This window comes from Eublepharis macularius, chromosome 8 (assembly GCF_028583425.1).
Source record: "Eublepharis macularius isolate TG4126 chromosome 8, MPM_Emac_v1.0, whole genome shotgun sequence".
In the NCBI taxonomy this organism is placed as follows: Eukaryota; Metazoa; Chordata; class Lepidosauria; order Squamata; family Eublepharidae; genus Eublepharis; species Eublepharis macularius.
In genome coordinates, this window is record NC_072797.1 from 120,100,439 (window position 1) to 120,119,657 (window position 19,219).

The following is a 19,219-nucleotide window of genomic DNA, read 5'->3' on the forward strand; positions in this document are numbered from 1 at the left end:
ACATCCATTCACTTTCTCAGACAGTCCAATGTGTGCAGTTCTACATGAAGGGAAACACAGGGCTGGGGCCAAGTTCAAGACAGGACCTAGAGAAGACAATCTTGTAGCTTTATGCTTCATTAACTGAACACATGAAACAGTGTGGCTGTTCAGATTACCAAAAGCTCCTAGTAATGACTGCATTTTCTGAAACAATGTCTCAGTAGCTGATTTCTCACTGCCTTCTGTGGAGTCAGCAGATATAAAATGAACCTGGTTAAAAGACGGGGGCTGCGGTGCTTTCCTTTTTGAAAATGTTATGCTAAGGCAATGCAAAAGTCATAACCTCTCTTGCTAGTTTACATTACAATGTTAGTTAGAGTGGCCACCAAATTTCCCATAAAGCAACACACACACACACACACACACACACACACACATTTAATTTAGAGATGTCTGTTTGAACAAATATTTAGTGAAATATTGAAGGAAACGAAAATCTAAACAATTTTTTAAATAAGTATTCTTCACGTTCTCCGGCCGTGAAAGCCTTCGACAATACATATTCTTCACATCTCTAACAATAATCCTTAACTTTTATTAACATTTTGAAGGATTAAAAAAGAGGGTGCGGAGGGGGTCTGCGTGTCCCTAAACAGCCCACAGATTGCACTTAAAGGGAAAATTATCAAGGGGATCGGAAAGTTTCTGCATGAGCAAAATATCTGAGAACATTTGAAGGGTATAGAAGAATTTCCTTTGATGCATTTTTCAGTTGCACAACCCTAACAATGGTTTATATATGAAATCTTAATCCTCTCACTTTCCATGGATCATATAAGGGTAGCATTCATGCTTTCCTTCCCTTTTATTCTCGCAACTCATTGCGAATCTGGGTCTGACCCAGTAAGGAATGCCCATACTCAGAGGCTGAGTTTCATTATCATGAGTTTGGCCTTCCAAAGTCTTTGGGACAGTTGTTTTTGCTCTTAATTGCACCAAAATTGCACAGACCACAGACCTCCCTCTAAACCTGTGATCCATCAGGTTTTTACTCAACAACAATAACAGAGTCTGAAGAGGCAATGCCAGTGGGCGCACATTATGACAGGAACCTGGCTGGGAAAGCGGTAGCAGGGTGGTGACATTAAAAACAACATGTCGTAGAAATAACTATATGAAGATAAAATGGGTTTTCAGATTTATGAAGGCAAAGGATCTCAGCAGTCTGCTTTCTTAATTGAAAGAACTTTTAATCCTATAAATGTGAACATTCTACAAGAAGCTGATCACTGTTGAGTACACCACAAGCTGAGAACATCATAAATAGTCAGCAACTTCTAGAGCAGTCAGACAAAATACACACAAAGACACTATATTGCAACAAACTATAGCCAATACACTCGTAGAACATTAAAATTTATAATACTTTCAACAAAAACAGAGAGGCCTTCTACACATTACAGGCAAACCTGGCTTTGCCAATAACTATACATTGAACAGGGGGTTGTCTGAAGCTCAGATAGTGTCCTTATACAGTATATTATTTTCAAAGACACGTTCATCTCATTTACGCACTAAGTTTTGTGGTACAATTGCAGTGCAATCCCCAGCAGAGTTACTCCAGTCTCTGTCCATTGAAATCAAAGATTTTAAACTTTAGTAATTCTACATAAGATTGCATTATGAATGTCAGATGCACATCTTGAAAATTTAATATATAAAGCACCCCCACGCACGCACGCACACAACATAGGAATAATGGAGAACAGAAAATACATAAGGCTGACAAAAGCCAGAAAGGAGTACCAAACTTTTTTTTTTTTTTTTCAATTTTAAAAGTTTATTAACAATAAGTCATAACAACATCAACTGTAAGAGGATATATCATATAACAATACACAAAACGATTTCTGTATATACAATTGGGACACCAAAGGAGATTTCCAATACATATACCTTAGCTGGTACACTGTACCTAATCTGCGAACATACAAGCAAGGATGATTGTTGAACTACATCTCATGGACAAGATAACATAACTACTCCAGTACCACAATGGCCTCTTGATCACTCACACTTCTGGATTTATGATTGCCTGAAAGGGCAGCTGTGACGCTAAGAACTCATTTTTGGCAAGATGATCCAAGAAAGGGAACCACTTGGATGCAAAGTCAGAGGGTTTCAAGGGGTTTGTACAGAGTTGCAATCTGTCAGATATTTTTTCCATTATAAGATGGTCCCACACCATCCTGTACCATATGTGTAAATCCGGGGGAACAGGTGATTTCCATTTGATTGCTATTGCATTCTTGGCAGCAGTCAAGAACGTGCGAATTAGGTCCCTCCGTTGGCGAGGTACAGGAGAGTCAGTCCAGACATCCAAAAAGATCAATTCAGGGCTAGGAGGGATAGCGTGGGAGGTGATGGTTTTGATTTCTTTGAAGACTAAGCGCCAAAATCCTTGAATGGATTGGCATCCCCACCATACGTGTATAAACGTTCCCTGCTCACCGCACCCTTTCCAGCAGAGAGGGGATTTTTTGGGGTCTATCCTTGCTAGCTGCTGTGGGGTGAGATACCACCTGTGAAGGATTTTGTAATTTTGTAGTTTGGCATTAATGACTGGGGTGCTTAGTAGTTTGGAAGTCCAAACCCGTTCCCAGTCAGACTGCGAGATGTCAACACCGCAATCTAGTTGCCATTTATCTTTCAGTGTCTCATTCTGTTTAGTATGGGAGTTAATCAGCACGTTATAGATTTTAGACAGAAGCCCTTTGCGGGAGAGAGAATCGGGTTCAAGAATCTTTTCAAATTCCGTCATAGGTTTGGATAGGACGTGCCCTATTTCCAAGTGTCTCAAAAAGTAGGTTAACTGAAAGTAGAGGTACCACGGAACCTCTCCACCGAGTTTGCGGGCTAGTTCTGTTCTGTCTAAAATGCCAGTTTTAGATGTTATATCTGTCAGCCTCTTGTTCTTAAGGCTCTCCCAGGTTGATGTGTTTGCACTATTATGTTGAGGTGGTGTCCCGTCATGAGAGGTCAATAGTGAGAATCTAGAGATTTTAGGGATTAGTTTGGACCTGTGTTTATCCCAGAGCTTTAGAAGGGTCATGAGGAAGATGTTTCCGCTCGATGAAGTGGAGCGGTGAGCAGTACCGGTCCAGAATAGTTCGCCAATCGTGTGGGTTTGATGTTGTGGGTGCAGCACATCCATCCAGTCCAAGTGTGTGTTATGGTGCAAGATTTGAACTACGTCCGATAGCCTAGCTGCTGTATAATACATGCCAACATCAGGGAAGTTAAATCCCCCTTTAGAGCGTTTGGTCCTCAGGATCTTAAAAGCTATTCTGGGACGCTTATGATCCCAAAGGAACCTATTGAGGGACGTCTGCCATTGGCTCAGTAAGTGATAGGGAATCTGTATTGGGACTGTTCGGAAAAGGAATATTAGTTTTGGAAGGATGAAGGATTTGATTAAGTTATACCTCTCAAACCAAGATAACGTTTGTTTGTTCCATTTGAATAATACACTCTTAATTTCTTTCATCAGCAGCTGGTGATTAAGTCGGAGCAGGTGGTCCGGGTTTTGGGGGATATTTACGCCTAGGTAATGTAAGTGAGATTGTGCCCATTGATATGGGTAGAGCCGTCTGATTTCGTTACTCACAGGAGCAGGTAAATTTATGGGGAGGAGACTAGACTTATTCTGGTTAACCTTTAGCCCTGAGATTAGTTCAAATTGGGCCAATTCTTTGTGGAGGTACGTCAGGGAGTCTAGAGGGTGGGAGATAAACAGTAAAATGTCATCAGCGAAGAGACACAATTTAAAGGTGTTGTCATTGACCTTCATTCCATGGATTTGCACATTAGACCTTATAGCTTCAGCAAGGGGTTCGATCGCTAGAGCAAAAAGGATGGGAGACAACGGACAACCTTGTCGTGTGCCCCTGTGGAGGGTGAGCGAGCGGGAGGAGACACCATTGGTTTTAATTTTTGCATGGGGGCAGTCATATATGGCTTTAATTACATGTTGGAAATCAGAACCAAAATTCATATGGGACAGGAGCTCTTGTAGGTAGGTGATTTCAAGTGAATCAAAAGCTTTCTCTACATCTAGGGATAGGAGCAGTAGTTGTTGATTGTAATGCTTGCTATGAGTTAGTATATTTAAAGCTTTATAGATGTTCTCCGAGATATCCCTGTTGGGGATGAAGCCTATTTGATCTTTACTAATATATTTCCCTATAAAAGAGTTCAGCCTTTTCGCTAGGATCGAGGTAAAGATTTTATAGTCTGTGTTTAGGAGAGATATTGGGCGGTAAGAGCTAGGGTTCGAAAGATCCTTGCCCTCCTTGGGAATTAATGTAATGTTAGCTTCTGACCATGTTCCAGGTAAGGTGCCTAACACAAAAATGTCATTGCAGGCCGAAAGCAAGGGCTGGTGCAGTGTCGCCGCAAATTTCTGATAAAATTCCGCCGGGAAGCCGTCCGGCCCCGAGGCTTTATTGCGTTTCAAGCCCTTGATGGAGTCAAGGAGCTCAACACTGGAGATAGGACTGTCCATTATCATCTTGTGGGTCTCCGCTAATTGTTTAATATTTTTGTGCTTAGACAGATATAGTTTGATGTTCTCTTTGTCTGGCTTGGTTGAGGAGTATAACTTGGAATAAAAGTCTCTAAACACTTTTACTATATCGACAGGTCCAGTGAGCACCCGGTTGTTGGAATCCTTGATAAGCCTGATATGCCTATTGATTTTTTTGTCTTTGACTTTCCATGCTAGGTATCGTAGGGATTTAGGGGAGTGGTACCAGTATTTTTGCTTTAAGTATAAAAGATTTTTCTGAATTTGTTGAGTTTCCAATGCCTCTAGGGTTTTACGTTCGTGTAGTAGCTGTTTATATACCTTTTTACTGCCATTCCTTTTGTGTAGACGTTCTAGGGTGTTAATTTTGTCAATCAGGGTCTGTTTCTGCTGTGTTTTAGCTTTGTATAGAGATGCTGAGAGCGCTATTAACCTCCCTCGCAACACCGCTTTAAGCGCGTCCCACACCGTTTGGGTTGAGGTTTGTCCTGTTCTGTTTTCTTCTAGATACTGTTTGATATATTGTTCTATTGTTGTGGTAGTGCTATCATTGAGTAAGAGGTTTTTATTGAAGGTCCAATACCTTTCCCTAGGATATTCAGAGGTTAGGTTTACCCTACAGTCCACCCAGGCATGATCCGAGTAATCTATGGCACCTATCTCAGAGTGGCTCACGCTATTAGAAAGGTCTGTTGATACAAGGATGTAATCGATCCTTGTGTATACATCATGCCGTGAGGAGTAATAGGTGTAATCCCTAAGCGTTTTATTTTGCTCCCTCCAGGCATCGATTAGATGGAAGCGAGTGAGGAGCGCCAGCAGCTTCGAGGTTGAGGATGAGGCGTTAAGTACCTTTTTGGGATTGGCATTAGTACGATTAAATGAGGATTTATCCAATTTATGGTTCTCTATCAAGTTGAGGTCCCCACCTACTATCACCGGTCCCTCTTGAAAGTTCTGTAGTTTTTGCAGTGTTTCAGATAAGAAATCAAGCTGGCTTGCGTTAGGTGCGTATATTGAGGCCAGTGTGACCATCCGATCATCCAGTAGGCCTTTGATGAAGAGGTATCGTCCCTTAGAGTCTTTTAGACTAGCCCTATGTACAAACTGGCAGTTTTTAGTTAACAGTATTGCCACTCCTCGGGCCTTTGAGGAGCCTTTCGCATGAAACTGCATTTTAATCCAGGGGGCCTTAAGCTCCTCATCGTGCACCGCATGGAGATGAGTTTCTTGAATCATAACCACATCCGCATTAAGTTTTGCTAATTTCGATAGGACCCGTCTCCTTTTTATAAGGTTGTTAAGCCCCCTTAAATTTTGGGTGACAACATGCAAACCTGATTGCGAGGTCATTGCTAAGCAATCAGGTACCCTGTGATTGAAGTGTGAGGTTCTTTAGGCCAAAGTGGTACTATCGGAGTGTTACAAGCAAATAAGGTGCTTCCGGTGCCAACCGAGCAGTACTGCGTTAAGATAGTGCAGCTTGGCACGGGCAGGTAAGGTAGGCAAAATAAGAAGTTATCGACACTAGTGCTAAACACAGCTAAGTTCTCCTAACTATTTACATGCAGGAAGAAAATATTATACCTCAAATCCAACTATATAACATAACATATAACCAAACTGGTTATGAGAGAGGAATCACACAATAATTCGCAGACAGCTGCCTGCAAGATTGACTTTTCCAAAATAATAGGACCCTCCTCCCCCGTCTCCAAGACACCCAGGATTGTGAAGGTCGATTTAAAATGGATAATAAAGTTGTTGATTACCCTGTATCTATATGTTAGGCTATATGAATAGATGGTTTAGCAGCTATGATCAATTAATGGAGGAATTTGCAAGTGGTCCTGTGGGAGATCAAGTTGATACGTATACACAGATATGAAGTGGCTTCAAGGATAATCAATAAGAGGCGGTCACTCAGAAATTAATTGTTGATAGTGCTTCTTACGTCCTCAATCAGTGCAAAATCAATAAGCTATTAATCAAACCCCCCAATATTAGACAACCCCCCTCCCTCTTCCCTCAATTAATTATGATATTTCAAGTTGATTAGAGATAAATATTAAAACAGTTGATGAGATCTTGAGATTCAACCCCTATATCACTTTATGAAGCCCTACCAATCCCCAATGGGTAGTCAATCACGTGGGGTATATTTGATCAATTGGAGAATTTATTGGGTTTCCCTTATGTGGTAGAAATAAAATAAAAAAATAAAAATTATTAACTATGTGATTTTAGTGTTTACTAATTTCAGCAATGTGAATCAATCCCCCCAGAATCAAGTACTGTTAAAAAGATTTCCCTCTACCCCCCCCTTATTCTAGATTAAAATATATTTAATGAATTAATCAATCAGCTAGTGTAACTAGCGCGTTTTGTGTCAGGGTTTATGACAGTTGGGAAGGTGGTGTTAATTAATTAGGGAAGGGAAGATCTCAACGTGGCTGAAAATCACAGTGGTGGACCCCCCGCACAGCTGATCTATCAATTAGAATCAAGTGGGCTATTTGAGTGGCAGGGCAAGCAAGGAGATCGCAAATAAAACTTTAGTAATTAAGTACTGGTTATCTCGTTGCTAGGCAGTCTTCAGAAGCTCAGCGAGGAGAACCCCTCTGAGCTTCGGCTTCAAACCAACAGAAAAGACTGCCTGTAAAAAGGAGCTAAATAGAGCAAAAAAGCCCCTCATTCAATCCCACCCCGCCCCCCTCAAATGAAATGGATAGTATTAGCTTTAAACATTCTACTTCACACGGATATGTCAATCAGAACTGTCGTTGTTAGGCATCACGGGCAGCAATCTTGTTGGTCTTCTGTGGCGAGAAAGGCATGCTGCGTTTCCTCCGTTGTGCGCCCGCTTCCGTCTCCATGGCGATTTCAATGCCGAGCTCCTGCATGAAGCGACGTCCCTCCTCAGGCGTCGAAATGAAATGAATCTTGCCGTTGGTATTAACACGGAGCGTAGAGAAGCGGGTCCAGCTGTAGTCGACTTGGGCTGATCTGAAACCTTCTGTTACGCTTTTAAATTGCCGTCGTTTTTCAAGTATTTCAGAAGGGAGATCTGTGAAAACATTAATTCTTGCTCCTTTGTACGTTAGAAACCTTTTCATTCTGGCCGTTTCCAGGATTTGTTTTCTTATTTTCCAATCGACGAACATCGCCACTACGTCTCTCGGCCCCTTCCTTCGTTCATTATTTTTGGCGCCAATTCTGTACGCTTTAGAAATGGCGACGGTTGCTCCCTCCTGCAATTGTAGTTCACTTGCCAGCCAGTCAGAGAGAAAAGTAGAAAGATCTACGTCTGCTGTAAAATCCTCCTCCAGTCCTCTGAACTTCAAATTAGAACTCCTCAGCTGAAATTCAATGTCCAGGATTTTGCTTTGGACTTTGTTGTTCTCAGACTGGAGGAGCCGAACATCGTCTTTTAAAGCTGCCGTTTGGGACAAGGCTTGGTCTGTCCTTTGAGCTACCGCATCTAGCACCAGCTTAACATCATTTATTTGTTTAGATAGGGGCTCCATCATGATAGAGATCCGATCAGCAAAGCTCAGTTCGATCTCTTTTAGCAGCGTTTTCAGTGCAGGGTCATAAGGTACGGCCGATAGCTTCCGTGCCTCAGCTGAGCTTCCCGCGGCCGCCATATTAGCCCTCCCTCCCTCCGCTTCCCCCTCAGCACTTTCAGCTTGAGAACTAGGGAAATACGTTTGCAAGTTCTTTACTGCTTTTATATTTTGCTTCTTGAAAGACTGATCCTGCTTACCCTTCATGTCAATTTCAGAAACGTGAAGTAGAATGTGTTGTTTTTAGGGGCCTGGGGTGGAATCAAGACGGAGCTTCAGCACAACGCGCCCATCTCGCTTCGAGCCGACGCCACGCCAGGAGTACCAAACTTAACGCAAAATACCCATTTAGTTCGACATGGCATCTCTAAGGAGCAAAAATGCCAAAAAGCATATTTTTGTGGTTGATGGAAAGTGTTACCTGGTTACAACCTGGAAAATGTTGTATAGAGATAAATAGATAATTTATTGTGTATGACCATAAGCCTTCACAATCTAAACCTTTCATTAACTCCCCCCAAACCAACCAGTTTCCCATCCAGTTCTCTTATTTTTGGAAAATCAAAAAGAGTCCAGTAGCACCTTTAAGACTAACCAATTTTATTGTAGCATAAGCTTTCGAGATGCCTGATACATCTACCTTTCTACTTCCTCCTGTGTAGCACATCAAGGCTTGGATCCTGTCTAGATTTCCATAGGGGCAAAGGGAAGTGATTTCTGCTTATCCCCCTAAGCAATCCCTGAAGGTCTCCTTGCAGCAGCATTTTTGGGGTGTATTTTGAGTTGCCGTAGGACAAAGGAATCAACGCAATTGCCCTCCTCCTGGTGCCTGCTTGAATCTAAGAAGAATCCAGGACAAGGAGTCCAGCTTCTTACATGGTTGATATACCTGGTCCTCATTTTCACCACTCTTTCTCTCTCTCTCTCTTTCCACTCACATCCCTGGCTAGGGGCTATAAAATGACTATATTAAGAAAGAGAGAGAGAGATCTACCCAGACTATCATCAGATTAGATTCCAGGACTGATGCGGGGTTTGTCTTCTCTTTCTCAACTTCAACATGAATAAATAAATATCAGAATTAGCCAGGATTCAAACTGGGAGCTTCTGGGTCTATATAGTGGTGAATCTTTCAGGGAGTTGTTCAAGGAAACAAGGTCAGTATCATTGTTCCAATCTCTAACACCATCACTGTAAACAGAGTGGTAAATGGTCCCCTTCCAAATAGGGGAGTACCTGACTTCTGCCTAATGCCGCTTTTATATCAGGGGAATACAGTAAAACAAAATTCATTCAGGATTTTATTAAGCTTACTTCTATATTGATGTATTAGGAGATGTGTTTGGATATTTTATTTGAAGTATATGAATTTTAGACAATGTATTTTATCTTGTTTTATGCTTTGATGTTATTATATATAGCTGGTCTAAGGACCATTACAATAGAATGCATACATCATCACTGCTTTCCAGTGTAGCGGTTACAGTGCTGGATCAGGATTGGGAAGGCCCAGATTCAGGTCCTACCTTGTCTCTCAAGCTCACTGGGTGACCTTGGGCCAGACATTCTCTCCTAGCCAAACATACCTTACAGAATTGTTGTGGGGATTGAAGAAGATGTATGTTACCATGAGCTCCTTGGAGAATGGGTAGGATAAAATGTGATAATAAATAAATAACACTAACAAAAAAACTTTATTGTAGCATAAACTTTCGAGAATTACAGTTGTCTTCATCAGATGCATGGAGGGCAAGAAGAAACTGGTCAGATATATAGGTGGAGAGGGGAGGGAGGAGTAGATGCAAACAGTAGCTTCTGATATGGAGATGAGTACTGTAGTCCCAAAAAAGTCCCGATCAAGAGCATTGCTCCAATGCTCTTGATTGGGACTCCCACTTAAGAGATTTACAACAAGCATTTTTGGGACTACAGTACCCACCAAATGAAGTGAGGAAACAAATTGACAGGGCCAGACTAGTACCCAGAAACAGCCTGCTCCAGGACAAACCTAAAGGAACTAACAACAGAACACCACTGGTTGTCACCTATAGTTCCCAGCTCAAACCCATCCAATGTATCATCAGTGATCTACAACCCATCCTGGAAAATGATGCCTCTCTCTCAGAAGCCCTGGGTGGAAGACCTCTCCTTGCCTACAGACAGCCCCCCAACCTGAAACGACTTCTCACTTACAATCATGAATTGGCTAGCAGAGTCACCAGCACAGGTACCAGGCCCTGCAACAGACCCAGATGCCAGCTCTGCCCTTATATCTACCCAGGAAATACAATTACAGGACCCAATGGAATCAACTACACTGTCTCTGGCTCTTACAACTGCTCATCCTCCAATGTGATCTATGCTGTCATGTGCCAACAATGTCCATCTGCTCTGTACATTGGACAAACCAGCCAACCTCTGTGCAAAAGAATAAATGGACACAAATCTGACATTAAAAATGGCAACATCCAGAAACCAGTGGGAGAACACTTCAATCTACCAGGACATTCCATCAAGGACTTAAAGGTCACTGTATTTCAAGTGAATACAACCTGACCAAAGTAATCTGCTTTTGGACGAGAGGTGCCTGAGTGAGCTTCAAAAATATTCTTCTGGGAGAAAATCAAATTGGATTTCAGGCAGGAACCAGAACTGAAAGCAACAAAACTGATACACAGCCTGTTTTTTTAATCAACGGCTGCTTCCACACACGTTGGATAATGCACTTTCAATGCACTTTAGCAATCCTTTGGAAGTGGATTTTTTGTTCCATACATGGGCCGTTTCCACATGCTGTTAAAGAGATGGGTTATTTACGGAATGCTGGCATTTTTTTCACAGATTCCAGATGCCTCCGATTTCAAAGCGGAAGCAGGCAGTTTGTCTTTCGTCTGATCAGCGTCCTTGACCCAGCACAGGAAAGAGCGGGAAATCCCGGTCTCAGAAAAGACGCTGATCAGACGAAAGACAAACTGCCTGCTTCCACTTTGAAATCGGAGGCATCTGGAATCTGTGAAAAAAAATGCCAGCATTCAGTAAGTAGCCCGTCTCTTTAACAGCATGTGGAAACAGCCATGGAAAAGCAGTTCCAAATGTTCACTGAAGAGTATTGAAAGTGGATTATCCAACGTGTGTGGAAGCAGCCATTGACATGGTATAATTGAACCTAACTTTGTTTCCCTACTCTTATGCAAATATACTTCCCATACTGTTTGGATTCTAGTGCAACGAATCAGAATTAATGGGCAAACACCTGTACTTGTTCTGAAGCCACTCACATTTTTGGGAGCTTCCTTGTTGAAAACCCCCCAAAATGTAATGGCCATTTGCAAATGTTCTGTGGGGCATCCTAATATACACACCTGTTCCCTTCCAACCAGTTCCTCTCTCTCCAAGCCACAAACTTTATCTTGATGAAATAAGGAAGTAACTTTCTGTGGAAATGTTAAATAGAGAATAGGCCCAACTTGCCTGGAAATCTCCCCACTCCTCCACTTGAAGCCAGCTGAGTGACCTTGGGCCAGTCACATCTTCTTGGAGCTCTCTCAGCCCCACACACTTCACAGGGTGTTTGTTGTAGGGATAACAATAACATAGTTTGTAAACCATTCTGAGTGGGCGTTAAGTTGTCGTGAAGGGTGGTATATAAATTGAATGCTATTATTATAAATTACTCTTCCCAGTTTTAAACAACAATATTTTTTCTATTTTTTTCATTTTTAGTGTGTTATATGATTGGTCAAATGACCGTAATGAATGAATGAATGAATGAATGAATGAATGAATGAATGAATGAATGAATGAGGGAGGGAGGGATGGAGGGAATGGGTGAATGATTTTTCTACTGTAGTTGATAGAAGGGAAATGGTAGTTTTCATCAGTTTCGGTCTGGTAAATACAACTGGAAGACCAAGAAAATTTCGATTCCTCTCAACGTCTGAAAACCTGTAACTTCAAAGCATCCACATACAGTGGCTACCAGCCAGCTCTCCGTATGACATGAAAGCCAATAACTGCACAGATGCAAACACACTCCAAACACACTTTAAAATAGCAAAGAAACCAGTAACTTGACACAAAGGATGCTGATTTAAGAAAGGGCAAAGCAAGCAGGGGGAGTTCGAGCACATCGCTTGTGAGGATCACAGTAATAATCATAACAAATTATGCTTAGTTACCTATTTATGGAAAATCTGTGTTCTTAGCTATCTACTTACACTGAGAATTCAACTGCTCAGAGAGAGGGATGGTGGCTTGTGCATAGTGTTCCAATGAGTTAAAATAAACTATGCACCACAGAAAGCAAAGCATCATTTAAACCTTTTGAAACTTGTGCAATATTTAGCCAGGTAAGTTTTTACTATATCTGTCCAGTTTTCAATCACTTAGAGCAACATCGAACAATAACAGAATGGAGAACATTGAGATTTCTCGAGAAGGACATAAGCAGCATAATAGGGGACAAATGAACTTCCCATTACCCTGAGGTGTGGTGCATTTATTTGAGCTATTTGATGAACCATCAACATTGCTATGGCAGTTATTCTAGGTGCTGAGGTTGTATAGCATATTGCTCCAGATGATATAACTTAATCTGCAAAAGAGCCCACTGAGGTTTTTTTTTTTTGCAAAGCACGTCACAGAGAAAATCACTCATATCCATCATGACTCTGATACTGCCATAGCAGATCTGTCCTAGAGTGTCATTGAGCACAATCGAACCACGGTTCATGGGATCAGTTTCAGTTGTTGAGGCCGGAAGATGTGGGCCCATCGCTTGCATCAACACAGCCTAAGCACAGATTTTCTTAATGGCTTTATTGTGTTAAATGCTGGTTTATCTTTTATTGATTTTTTGCTTTTAATTTGATTTTGTAAACCTCCCCAGGTGTCATGTTTGACTGTACCCATTTATCCATGCCAATGTTAAGTCTGATGTTTATGTTCACAAGTATTGTAACTAATCTCATGTTGTAACTGATGAGTACGTTCCTTAGCTTTTGAAAACCACTTTCGTTTTCTCCTTCTCACAGCATAGCCCGGCAGCTGGCAAAGCTGTGGACAATCTCTCCAGTTGATATTTTGTGGACTGACCTTGGGTGTCTGAAATGTTGCATTTCTCAGTATCTTGTCTGCCTAGTGTGTGAACTCCAAAAATGTTTCCCAGACTGCCTCTGAACTTGTGGTTTAGGAGGGAGGGGGTTGTTTGGGTATATTGCCTTGTAACTGCCTTAAACCTTATTCCTTTCAAAGAGAAGTTGCCATGTTCATATGCATTTTACTTCATGTACTCCTATGGACCTGTGTATATGGAAAAAGACTGATTTCCTGAATAAAAGTCATTTAACCAAGGACCGGTGTCTGGCTGAAATGATCCAGGGATCTACCTGCCACAGGGCTTTTTTTCAGCTGGAACGCAGTGGAACGGAGTTCCGGAACTTCTTGAAAATGGTCACATGGCCAGTGGCCCCACCCCCTGATCTCCAGACAGAGGGGAGTTTAGATCACCCTCCCTGCCGCGGTGCGGAGGGCAATCTAAACTCCCCTCTGTTTGGAGATCAGGGGGCGGGGCCACCGGCCAAGTGACCATTTTCACTGAAGGCGATTTAAACTTTTAAAAACTCCCACCCTTGTTCCAGATGACCCAAAGTGACATCATTGTGTGGTCCTGGAAGCGTGTGCGCACTTTGCGTGTGCCCACATGGTACCAGGGACACCACTTCCTGCCAGGAGTTGCCCCCTGTGCTGGCAACCCACTGAGTTCCACCACCTCTTTTCCCAGAAAAAAAGCCCTGACCTGCCATATCCTGTCATCCAAGTCTGACACCAGGCCCTGTTTGTGAAGGGTACCAGACAGAAATATTTTAAATCAGTAAAAAAAATATTCTGTATTAAGTAGCAACAGTTGGATTTAGTGGTAGGTGTAAAGAAAAGATGAGAGTGGAAAACTTTAGGATTGGAATTAGAGTGGAGGTGCCATGCCTTCATCAACCCTTCCCTACTTCTGTGCATCAACCAATAAAGAATGTCATCGTTCCAACACAGGCATGGATTCTCTTCCCCCCAAAAGCAAAAAAAAGCAGCTACACTCCACCAATCAGACAGTCCTTTGCAAGTTGCTTTAATTTTAGAAATCGCAATCATAAACTGAGCTTTGGCAGTAACACTGACTGAAGATTCGGGTATGAAGCTAATAAATAAACCACAGAACCATTTTCACAAAGTACCTCTGGTACAACTTTTGGCACCAGTCATAATTGCTGCCTTTCTCTGCTAGGGAGCTTGTCCTTATCGCTGCTGGATGACAAGCTGAAATTTGACAAAGGAAAGCTATCTATCACTTCACTTCCACGCCGGTGCCTCGCATGACACCACCATGCAGTTCTACAAAAAGAACTTTTGAAAGCTTCACCATGCTTAGTACCATCAAAGAGCAAAACCTGGTTTAAGCTCCATTTAAATATTGTGGGTTCAGCCATTACAGAAATGTGTTTCATCTACCACTATTTTATGTGAAAAGTGTGATGTCTTCCAGAGTTTATATCTGAGCTTGTTGTATAAAACATTGTCACTTGTCTTGAGTTCCTGAGATGGAGACAGGCTAAAAATAACATCTCATTATACAAAGAAATGACTGTTTGCACGGATGCAGTACCTAAGAGCGTATTTTCACATTAGCAGCAGCAGTTTGGACTGACGTAGCTTTGACTGTCACCTATGAACTGCTCATTATTATATAATAATATGGTATGCAATGAGCCACAAGTACAAAAGATGTACCTTTGGAAACACATGATGTAGGAAAGGAAAAGCTTTCCCCCTCCAGTCCTGTTTGAATAGGTGCATACTATATGTGCACACTACCTAATGTATATATGTGACATTCTCATGATAAAGAATCATATTCCGCACTCATACATTATGTAGTACATTAACATATGACTCCCTAAGATTGTGCGAGTCAGCAAAAGTCAAGCGGCAGACCCTTTAAGAACATGAATTATGTTTCAGATATTTAATGGAAGTTTCAGATATTTAATTGAAGCGTAAATTACAAATTACAAGAATGATTTTGATGTCACCAGAAACCAAATCTCATTTTTGTATGTCTCCCTTTAGTTAAATTTCAGGAGGTCTGTGGTATGACATCATTATGTCCACTGTTTCTCCGCAAGAGACAAACAATACTTAGAGGGGGGAACAAGAGAATACATGGGTAACAACAGGAAGTACAATCCTAAACAGAGTTACTCCAGTCTAAGCCCATTGATTTCAATGGGCTTAGACTGGAGTAACTCTTCTTAGGATTGCCTTGTAAACATTGGGCAGGAGGAGTAAATATTGGAAGGACATGCAGGTCACCAGCAGCCACACTTTCTTTGCCACATGTAGTTTGGGCTTTAGAAGCAAAAAAAAAAAAAACCCACCTTGAAATGTCTAATCTGTTTGTGCTCTTTTGAGGTTCTTAACTTCAGCTCAAGTTCTGTAGTTGTTTGCAGACATCTCAGAGAACTGTGTCAATGAGAATAGACAGAACCAGCACAGAATAAACTGATCTGAAGTGACAGAATATTGCCAGAAAACAGAGCAGCCTGACTTCCCTGTCCTGTCAGAAAATACCACCTGAAAATTGGTGGGCCTCTGAATGAATTTTATATAGACAAGATTTCACCCAGTCTTTCTCAGCATCTGTCAGAATTCAAATTGTATCAGTCAGTCTTTACTTAGGAAAGGTTAGGGATTAAGAGAAAATAGTTGTTTGGGATTAAAGCAGTGCTAGGGAGTCCTCAAGAAGACACCTCCTGGCTACAGAAGTGTTATCCTTTAATGCTCACTGGTAAATAAAATGAATGCAGGGCAATCTGTTCATTTTTAGTGCCAATTCAAACATTCAGGAAAGCATGTGGCAGAGATTTTTATAAAATGATATTATTTCAGAATGCAAATTGGAGATTCTTTAATTGTTTCTATATCAGAATATACCTAAATGTGGAAAGAGAACACACCAGGAAACAAGCCACGCCAGTGGTCCACTCCTTGGTAGATGAATATCCCCCCCACAGGGTGGGGGGATATTCATCTGTTCCTTTCCATCACTGGCTTCCGCAGACAGAAAAACACTTCCTTGGCATTCCCTCAATGGTCCCTCCTTCCTGCTTTTCATTTTAACTGCTGGGTTTTTAAAAGAAATCCATGTTTTATTTCTTATGCATATACCTGTTTCATAATGATCTGATTTTCATTGTTAGTTGCCTTGGCCCTCTCTGAGCCAAAAGGCAGAAAATAACAACAACAACAACATTTAGTTTATATATCGCCCTTCAGGACAATTTAACATCTACTCAGAGTGGTTTACGAAGTATGTCATTATTATCCCCACAACAACAAACACCCTGTGATGTGGGTGGGGCTGAGAAAGTTCCAGAGTGCTGTGACTGACACAAGGTCACCCAGCTGGCTTCAAGTGGAGGAGTGGGGAATCAAACCTGGTTCTCCAGATTAGAGTCCTGCTGCTCTTAACCACTACACCAAACTGGCCCTACACCACCACCACAAACAACAAATATTTTGACATGAGGACTTTGAGATGACTGATCTCTTCTAAGCATTCTGAGAAATATGATCATGGATAAATTTAAGATGAATTTCTTACCTTCAAAGCCCTAAACATCCTGAGTACAGGGCACTTTAGGGCCAAACAGATGAAACACTGTATTGATCTGCCTAGAAATGTTATGTTTATATTCTAGCCTCACTGATTTGCTTGAGGGTTATACCCTTTTCCCTGGAACAGTTTTATAAATCAGAACTGGCCACCATGATCTTAAAGAAAAAGTATATATAACAGCAACAGCAACAACAACAACAACTGCACTCCTCTAGACAGATTAGTGCCTCACCCAGAGCGAAGAACAAATTAGTGTTATGATTATCCCCACAATACAGCTGGGGAGCTGGAGCTGAGAGGTGTGGCTTACTCAAGGCCACCTACTGTGTTCATGGCAGTAGTGAGATTTGAACCAATAGAGTGGTGATTCGCAGCTGAACCACTTAACCACTGGAATGGGGGAAAGATGCATCCTTTGTCTTTGCTTGTCTTTTTAAAGAAATCACCTGAGATAAATGCAGTGGGGAGGGGTGTTCATTTTCAATAAGTAACACTGCATGGGGGATGGGGGGGGGGGCTAACACCCTTCTTGCCACACAAAGCAGCCTTGATCAAAATCTGGGGCCATCCAAAAAAATGCTGTCTAGGTCCACTTATAGTCCTCCCAGGACCTTGTCTAGTTTAGCCCTTATGGAATGCCTTCTCACACATGATTCTCCTAATGCATGGAGGACAACAGTATAAGTCCCTCTGCCGAAATTAGGTCAGAGGCTAAGAGGAACAGATACTTCTGGGGAGGGATTGTTCAATTCCCTTACAAGGGCTCCACCTCACGTTATATTTTGTATGCAATGAAACAAGTTTACCCACTATTTCCATCACAGGGAGTGAGTGAAAATAGTGGGCATTTCTTACATTTCACGCTGTAAGAAATGTAGATGCTGTATGTTCATATGTATGTTCATATGTAGCATTATAACGTCCAGTGACTGGTGCAAGGAGAAAAACTGCCTCATGCTATGATGGCATTTCTGGGACTGGTGGATACCTCCATCTCTTGGAATGTCCAAGAAGTGCATGTGATGCAGAAGCAAGAAAAGAGATTAACATGGAGGAGGGACGCTTTATCTCTGCCATGGCTAAATGGCCAACAATAACAGGAGGAAAAACAGTGGAGTGCAGGAGTCGGAGAGAGAGAAGCAGTGGACAGGAGAAGGTGGCCATCCCATCCTGAGATATGGCAGCTCTAAGAGTCACAAGACATCTGCAAGTCACGGCAGCACCATGCAGGCTATTCTGAAGAACACGGGAAGCTCATTGGGACAGTATTTGATTAAGACTGCAAGGTAACCAGAGTTATATCTGGAAGATATGCTCATACTTCATGTTTTCTAGTCTCTATCCCATTGTCTTTGACATGCTGACAAGAGATTGCATCCATTGATCCCCTCACACAGGGATTGTGGGCCTTCTCTGCTTTCTCCTCTTCCTAGCAGCTCCTTCCAGGAAGGCTGATGCCCTGAACCACAGAACTCATGTGAAGAAATAGCCATGTGGGTTGGTGAGCTGAAGTGAGGAGCACAGAGCAGCTTCACTGATGACAGAGGCAAGGAAGACAATGTTGACCCCTTCTCTCTCCTGAGTCCTACAACCCACTGCTCTGTATGGCTATTACTCCACATACCCGCAACCCTAGGAAATCAACTTTCTGGGCATCAGAAGAGAATGCTGGGGAGGGGGTGGGAGGAGAAAGTAGAGAGGATTTGTAGCCATCAGCACCTTCTACAGATAGGTCGCTGAATTTGACCTGTGGAGATCAAATCCAATCCAAAATCCCATTCCTACCAGTTGGCTCAAACCTTGTGTGGAAATTAACTATCAATGAAGCAAAATTTATTTGTATTCAACAGTTTGGGGTACACAAAGTGGTTTACTGTGTTTTTCTCCCCTCCTCCACATCCTCCCAATGACCCGATCAGATCTGCTAGGCTGAAAGGTAGGCTAGGTTGGCCCAAAGCCATTCAACAAGCTTCTATGGTAGAATGAGGAGTCAAACCTCATTTGCCTGGATCCTAATACAACTCTCTGTCCATTACACAACTTAAATACTCAGAAGATTTATAATCTCAAAGTACACAGTCTGGATTTGAAGCCTCGGGTCTTCTTCTGGTCCACAGGGCACAACATCTGGACTACATGGAAATGCCTTTGTCAAGACACTCCAATTCATTCAGATAAATTCTAACTTTGCTTTTGTCACTAAAGAGCCTGACCCTAATCAGGATTCGATCACATTTTCAAAAAGCGAAACATGGCTTTTTCAGAGGACTGGGCTGGTTTCTGTAAGCCTGAGAGCTTGGGGCATGCAACGAAATGTACAGGTGCTTACCCAGACCTCCGAACCTTTCAATTTTTGCCAATAACCAGACTGACACCTAGAAAATGGAACAGCTTATTAAGTGGCTGGTTCTTAAGATG